We start from the raw sequence: 7,500 nt of genomic DNA on the forward strand, positions 1-7,500 counted from the left end.
AGGATATTGCCGATAGAGAGGAGGAACACGAAGTCACCAGGGCCCAGGTTAGAGTGTTGTGTTAGAGTGTCGTAGAGGGTTATGGAACCCTCGAGTTAGTGTAGCACCGATATACGGTGTTACAAGTTAGATCGAGTCGTAGTTACTCATAGTCTTATTATTGTGATTGTGTTTGTGGTTGATTGATTTGCTTGCAGGTTCTGACATTAAGTCTAAGTCTGGTTTAGGTACCGGATTAGGCTTGATGTGTATTTCGTTAGTGTAGGCCTGACGTTGGCCTGTATGTGTTTGAGTGATTGCTTGTGAAGGGTGGTGGATATTAAAGCTATGCGGTATCATTGGTTGGCCGATCATGTTCTTGTTTGATTGTTGGTCGATCGATTAATGATACTTGTATAGTCTAAGTGTCTAACACTACATGAGTATTGAACTCAGGCGTATATATGGTTAACTAGGGATTGCTTGTTGACTTGTTTTAATGCAGGTTCCCGTTACTTGAAGCTAGATCATGGCAGGAGGCCAAGTCTAACTTAGTAACGGTTTGCTTAGCCTTAGCTTTTATTGCATGCTAGGGCTAGATTGATTGTTATTTTGGGTTGTCTGGGTAGAGTCTAGGTTGCGGGTAGAGGCCGCCAGCTCACTGAGTAATACTAGATTACTCATCCAACTCCGTTGTCCTTTTTGCAGGTCGCTTTAGGTAAGGATGATCGGATAGCTTGGTGCTGGACGTTAGGACCGCCGGTGTAGATTTTCATGCCTTTTGTAAACGGTATTGTGGATTTGTGTTTAGTTGACTCGATTTGGCATTAGGCCGGGACCGGTCTCGAATTATATCAATGTATGGATATTTCTCGAATCAATAAAGTAATTGTTTTATATGCGCTTCATGAGTACTCTGATATTTGACTAGTCCGGTCTAACACAACGTTAGGTCGAGTACGGGTTGAAAAGCCTTAGGCCTCGATCTAACGGAAAACGCTAACTCTAGGTACGGGTTGCAAAGCCTTATGCCTTGACGCAGCGGGACGAGTTAGTGGATGAACTGGTCTAGGTCGTGGAGTAAAGTTTGTGACTCTGACCGGATTGTCCCTAGCCCGTCACGTAGCGCTTCCGGACCATGGTGTTGGGTTGGACGGTCAGTCATGTTCTTGTTTGATTGTTGGCTGGCCGGTTGGCCTTTCATCTCCAACCCTGGGTGTTGTCGGTCGTCGGTCATGTTCTTGTTTGATTGTTGGCCGGTGGATCGACCTATGCTAGGACGGTTCGGGGGTGTTACAGAGGTGGTATCAGAGCATGGTTTCGTCCATGCTTCCGGAACTCATGATTTAATCGGTTTTAAATATTTATCGAGTCAAAATGAGTCACAAAAGGCATTAGGGAAACCGGTCACGTCCAGCGATAGGATTTGTGGTTTTAGGAAATTAGGATTGAGATAGTGGAATCTAGAACTGTTAGGTTGCTTGGGTAGAACTGTTAGGTTGCTGGTTAGCATTGCTAGGTTGTTCTTAGTAGACTATTGGGATTAGTTGTCTACTAACTTGTGTGTTAAGTGTTCTTTTGAGTTGCAGCGAGTAAGTATGTTTGTTGATCGGAACTTTAAGGGATGAAACCTTAAAGTGGAGGGAGTTCGAGGCCAAACCCAAACCCGAAGCAAAGAGAGGAGAGACAGGTTCAGAGGGACTGGGCTGTGGTATGGACTGGACAGATGGGAGTAAACAAAACTTCGTTGGGAAAGGACTTCATCAGTAGTTGGGAAGACGAAGATCGAGAAAGGATTTGAGGAATCTGGACAAGATAGTATCATGGACAATCAAGGTGTTATGGCAGAATAAGAGGAAGAGGACGACTCAGTCAAGAGATATGAAGACGATTGTGGAGACCTTGAAGAGGACACTCAAGGAACCGTGGTGGACAGAGTAAAGAGGTTATGGAAACGAGTGGAGAATGTTGTGAAGACGAGCAATTGCGCAACTAAGAATTCGAGGACGAATTCTATTAAGGGGGGGAGAATGTAGAAACCCGTTAAAAAAAAAAAAAAAAAAAAAAAAAAAGAGAGAGAGAATGGTCGAGTATCTTTGTGGTTGAGTCGCGGGCAATACAGATCGATCGGGAAATTTGAAGTACGAGAAGGTCGAAGAATGGATCGTGAGTGAAGCATGAGTTGAGATAAGCTGCTCTACCATTGTTAGAAATGTCTTAGATTGATCATACGGCAGTTTTGGAAGAATTACATTTTTGAAGCACGACGGTTTAGAAGCTCGACGTTTTGGAAGATTGACGTTTCTTCATCGCGAAGTTTTCTCGGAATATCTTCGTATCAGTAAAATATTATTCTGAAGACATTATAAGTCGGAAGCAGGACGGGAATTAAGCAGGACGGGAAGCAAGCACGACGGGAAGCAAGCACGATGGGATTGAAGCACGACAGGAAAACCCGAAGTTGGTCAAAAACCCTAATTTCGGTTTTTCGAAATTATTGGAAGAAGCCGGAGGCTCGGGAAATATTTTTAGAGGATCTCAGTATTCATCTGGAGTTTATTAAAAATATTTAGAGAATCAGAACGGGAGCGGAAAAATATTCGGGATTGATCGCGGGACGAAAATTCACCAGAAAGACCGAAATCGCACAAATCAACCGGGAAGCTCGAGGTGTCCCTATGCATATGGCCAGGACGTTCTGTCTATCACATCAGCAGCTGAGTGTCAACACAAGGAGGAGGTGTAGACGTGCATGAAAGCTGAACATGCAGCTTGACACATAGAAGCACGAGGTGGAACGGCCAAGCACGAGGTGTCTCCGCACATGCAACCGAAGCATGCTGATCGACATGTGTGTGCTGGGGTGGCGTCTTGCATGAGCTCCAGTCATGCAGCCTGACATCTGGGAGGAGTGGTGGCGTCCTGCATGTGTCCTGGACATGCAGCCAGCCATGTGGAGCACGAGGTGGATCGGCCAAGCACGAGATGTCGCGACGCATGCAACCGAAGCATGCTGATCGACATGTGTGAGGATGTGTGGCGCCTTGCATGAGCTCCAGTCATGCAGCCTGACATCTGGGAGGAGTGGTGGCGTCCTGCATGTGTCCTGGACATGCAGCCAGCCATGTGGAGCACGAGGTGTCGCCGTGCATGCGTCCGGAGCCATGCGGAGCGACACACGGGCTGCCACCAACCTGAAGCTGATTGGCTGGTGTCTCCTATAAATACCCCACGACCCCAGCTCATTTCTTCACATCCAGACCTGTCCAAACCATTTAAAACATGAGAGAAAAGTAGAAAAAGAAAGCAAGTGATTCCGAGCTATTTCGAGAGTTTTAGAGAGTTTTCGAGATCAGTTCTCTATTGATTTCGAGTTATCGCCTTGGGAAGGTTCTGTCCAACTGAAGGTCAATCAAGTGAAGATCAGATCAGATGGGAGTCAAGTCAACGTGGCTATAGAGAGAGAGAGAGAAAGGAAGTGATCGATTCTAGAGTATTGTCGATTCTGAAGACCGATACTCCACTGAGAAGGCCAGTTCCGTCCAATCGGCGATTCTCTACGATTGTGACGCGGAAGCTCTGTCCAATTCAATTCGTCCAAGCCAGTCATATTCTATGATGGTCAAGTGGAGGTGCTGCCCAGAGTTAGTTCAGAACCACGGGTTCAGATCAGTCGAAGTTCTGCTCGATACTCCGCCGGGAAGTCCGAAGAACTGTCCAGAGCTAAAGGAGGTTCTGTCCAGATCAGTCTGTCCAGACGTGTCAGTTTCTTCATGATGAAGCCGAGGTTATGTCCAAGTCAAGATCAGTCCAGTCCAGTCCAGTCAAGGCGTCCCTTGGGTTTTGGCCAAGTCCTCTACGATCAACCAGCTGCTTCTCGCCTAGAACACTGTGAGTTGGTTTGTTTGAATTCCACTTGGAATTTAGGGTAGATCGAGTCTGCATATAGATTAGAATGATCACGCTATTGAATGGTAGAGTCCTTAGGGTTATTTTATTTATGGAACCGGACTCAGTTTAGCAAGGGCTAAGCTGAGATGAATGGAATTAAGACTGAGTTAATAACCTGACTAGGACTAGGGCTAGGATGCATCATGTTTTCTATTCTTGCGTGTTGATATGGTTGAGTGCAGGTTCCCGTTATCTTTAAAGATAGTTTCTCAGCGGGAGGCTGGACTATCTGGGTAACGGTTTGATTGTATTGTTTAGTATTGATATTATTGTTTAGTAGTTAGTACTAAGGGTCTTAGGCCATATAGGCCGGACTACTGGTACTATTGGTTTGTGTTGTAGAGTCGAGTGTCTAGTTAGGATCTGGAACTTTGGCTTTAGGTTAGGTTCTAGATTGAGTTTGTTTTGTTGTGAGTGTGCCGACAGTATGTGCGTAACCCGCCCATACTAGGCTTGTGTAGGGGTGATTAGTGTTTCCTCGGCCTCGTACCCAGCGGGTTCAAGGAAACCCCTTATTCGCTGGATCGGGAAGACTCAGACGAACGGTGTCATGTACTATGGCTGAGTATTACACGACGGTGTAATGGGCAGTGACCCGAAGGACTGTGGGCTGTCGCGCGGTGACCCGAAGGACTGTGGGCCGCGGTCGGTTGAAAGTTCCTTCTTCTGGCCTTTGTGGTAGGAAGATAGGATATTGCCGATAGAGAGGAGGAACACGAAGTCACCAGGGCCCAGGTTAGAGTGTTGTGTTAGAGTGTCGTAGAGGGTTATGGAACCCTCGAGTTAGTGTAGCACCGATATACGGTGTTACAAGTTAGATCGAGTCGTAGTTACTCATAGTCTTATTATTGTGATTGTGTTTGTGGTTGATTGATTTGCTTGCAGGTTCTGACATTAAGTCTAAGTCTGGTTTAGGTACCGGATTAGGCTTGATGTGTATTTCGTTAGTGTAGGCCTGACGTTGGCCTGTATGTGTTTGAGTGATTGCTTGTGAAGGGTGGTGGATATTAAAGCTATGCGGTATCATTGGTTGGCCGATCATGTTCTTGTTTGATTGTTGGTCGATCGATTAATGATACTTGTATAGTCTAAGTGTCTAACACTACATGAGTATTGAACTCAGGCGTATATATGGTTAACTAGGGATTGCTTGTTGACTTGTTTTAATGCAGGTTCCCGTTACTTGAAGCTAGATCATGGCAGGAGGCCAAGTCTAACTTAGTAACGGTTTGCTTAGCCTTAGCTTTTATTGCATGCTAGGGCTAGATTGATTGTTATTTTGGGTTGTCTGGGTAGAGTCTAGGTTGCGGGTAGAGGCCGCCAGCTCACTGAGTAATACTAGATTACTCATCCAACTCCGTTGTCCTTTTTGCAGGTCGCTTTAGGTAAGGATGATCGGATAGCTTGGTGCTGGACGTTAGGACCGCCGGTGTAGATTTTCATGCCTTTTGTAAACGGTATTGTGGATTTGTGTTTAGTTGACTCGATTTGGCATTAGGCCGGGACCGGTCTCGAATTATATCAATGTATGGATATTTCTCGAATCAATAAAGTAATTGTTTTATATGCGCTTCATGAGTACTCTGATATTTGACTAGTCCGGTCTAACACAACGTTAGGTCGTAGTACGGGTTGAAAAGCCTTAGGCCTCGATCTAACGGAAAACGCTAACTCTAGGTACGGGTTGCAAAGCCTTATACCTTGACGCAGCGGGACGAGTTAGTGGATGAACTGGTCTAGGTCGTGGAGTAAAGTTTGTGACTCTGACCGGATTGTCCCTAGCCCGTCACGTAGCGCTTCCGGACCATGGTGTTGGGTTGGACGGTCAGTCATGTTCTTGTTTGATTGTTGGCTGGCCGGTTGGCCTTTCATCTCCAACCCTGGGTATTGTACGGTCGATCGGTCATGTTCTTGTTTGATTGTTGGCCGGTTGATCGACCATATGTCTAGGACGGTTCGGGGGTGTTACACAGACAGTCCACGGGAAGGGCCAGCGTGCTGATATGTGTGGTCAGCATGCTGATATGAGTTCAGTACACGGATCCGTACACGGATCAGTACACGGATCAGTACACGGATCAGTCCACGGGAAGGGCCAGCATGCTGATATGTGTGGTCAGCATGCTGATATGAGTTCAGTACACGGATCAGTACACGGATCAGTACACGGACAGTCCACGGGAAGGGCCAGCATGCTGATATATGTGGTCAGCATGCTGATATGAGTTCAGTACACGGATCAGTTCACGGATCAGTACACGGATCAGTACACGGATCAGTCCACGGGAAGGGCCAGCATGCTGATATGTGTGGTCAGCATGCTGATATGAGTTCAGTACACGGATCAGTACACGGATCAGTACACGGACAGTCCACGGGAAGGGCCAGCATGCTGATATGTGTGGTCAGCATGCTGATATGAGTTCAGTACACGGATCAGTTCACGGATCAGTACACGGATCAGTCCACGGGAAGGGCCAGCATGCTGATATGTGTACTGACATGGTGCATCAGTTGTCCAAAATCAGTACACGGACAGTCCACGGGAAGGGCCAGCATGCTGATATGTGTGGTCAGCATGCTGATATGAGTTCAGTACACGGATCAGTCCACGGACAGTCTGTGTGTGCTAACGGATAGGCACGGACGTCCTGCGTGTGCTGACGGACGTCCTGCGTGTGCTGACGGACGTCCTGCGTGTGCTGACGGACACACGGACACACACGGACAGCCACGGACGTCCTGCGTGTGCTGACGGACGTCCTGTGTGTGCTGACGGACGTCCTGTGTGCACTGACGGACACACGGACACACACGGACAGCCACGGACGTCCTGCGTGTGCTGACGGACGTCCTGCGTGTGCTGACGGACGTCCTGTGTGTGCTGACGGACGTCCTGTGTGCACTGACGGACACACGGAGACACACGGACAGCCACGGACGTCCTGCGTGTGCTGACGGACGTCCTGCGTGTGCTGACGGACGTCCTGTGTGCACTGACGGACACACGGACACACACGGACAGCCACGGACGTCCTGCGTGTGCTGACGGACGTCCTGTGTGTACTGAACAGACAGCCCACGTGGGCCAAAATCACCCGAACAGTCCACGGAGCGTGCTGATATGTGTACTGATGGACAGCCGGACGTCCTGTGTGTGCTGACGGACGGCCACGGACGTCCTGTGTGTGCTGACGGACACACACGGACGTCCGTGTGTACTGAACAGACAGCCCACGTGGGCCAAAATCACCCACGGACAGCCAAAATCACCCGAGAAGCCAAAAATGCAAAAATTAATATTTTTGAAGAAAGTTTTCTGAAAGGAAACATCAAAAATATGTCAACAAAGAGTTTAGGATGTCAAGTGTTGATCAAAAGTTGCTGTAGACATCCGTTTAGACCACGAAACTCCGACCTTTGTAGCATGCAAAAGACATGGTTAGAAGCAAAAGAAATTTATGAAAATTTACCAGAAAATAGCTTTAACCATCCTTATGAAGCATGCAAAAAATCAGATTCAAATTCGAAGTATTTTTTTTTTTACATTAAAAATACTCCCCGGAACAC

This window comes from Brassica napus, unplaced genomic scaffold (assembly GCF_020379485.1).
Source record: "Brassica napus cultivar Da-Ae unplaced genomic scaffold, Da-Ae ScsIHWf_600;HRSCAF=893, whole genome shotgun sequence".
NCBI classification, from domain to species: Eukaryota; Viridiplantae; Streptophyta; class Magnoliopsida; order Brassicales; family Brassicaceae; genus Brassica; species Brassica napus.